Source organism: Octopus bimaculoides, chromosome 25, assembly GCF_001194135.2.
Source record: "Octopus bimaculoides isolate UCB-OBI-ISO-001 chromosome 25, ASM119413v2, whole genome shotgun sequence".
Taxonomy (NCBI): domain Eukaryota; kingdom Metazoa; phylum Mollusca; class Cephalopoda; order Octopoda; family Octopodidae; genus Octopus; species Octopus bimaculoides.
Window position 1 is genome coordinate 8,316,090 of NC_069005.1, and position 872 is coordinate 8,316,961.

The 872-nt window shown below is 25.6% G+C and overlaps 1 long non-coding RNA gene across 1 annotated transcript in view; it reads left to right on the top strand.

Annotated features, from left to right (window-relative positions):
* The window catches only part of LOC128250754 (uncharacterized), a 296,412-nt gene that overhangs the window by 51,390 nt on the left and 244,150 nt on the right, over nucleotides 1-872 (top strand). The window lies entirely within an intron of this gene.

Here is an 872-nt window from a genome sequence, read left to right on the forward strand (position 1 = left end):
TATGTATATGTATATATATATATAAATATTATGCAGATATATATGTATATATGTACATATATATTTATAGATATATGTATCTGTATTTGTGTGTGTGCATGCGCATGCACACACACACACACACATACATATCATGTGTATATATCTACTTACTTTACAAATTATTAAAAAAAATCAAGTGAGAGAGATAATAGAAAGAGTAAGAGAAAAATAGAAGAACAAAAATGAAATAATTAGATAAAACATAAAATATATTTTAAGTAACTGAAATGGAATGGTGTTGAATCTCCCACCACCACACACCACAACAAAAAATAAATTTTAGTTCATTAATATTTTTATATTAATTTGGAAAAATTAAAGCAAAAGCAACAGAAAAAAAAATGTTGAAATTGTTATTTATCTAGCTGTCCAATTTTCTTGTCAGTGTAACAAATGGAAAGCAAATTTGTTTTCAGAATAAATTTATTCATTAAAACAGCTTGTTGTATATAAGTTTAAAGAGTTATTACATTGGATTATTATAACAACATATATATATATATACACACACATGCACACCCAGACATACATACATAGATATCTAACACTTGTCCACACAGGCCTGTGAGGTTTATATGTATATATGTTGATGTAAATATATATAGATGTATGTGTGTATATCTATCTATCTCTATATATGAAAGAAAATGGTATGACAAAAGAATAAGCAATTATCTTATGAACTTCATTTGCCTTACAGCTGTTTCTGATATAGGATGCAGTGGACTTGTAGTTGAGTGCCTGAATAACACTTCATAACTTCACTGGAGTTTCAAACATATGAAGTGCATATATATATATATATATATATATATATATATATATATATA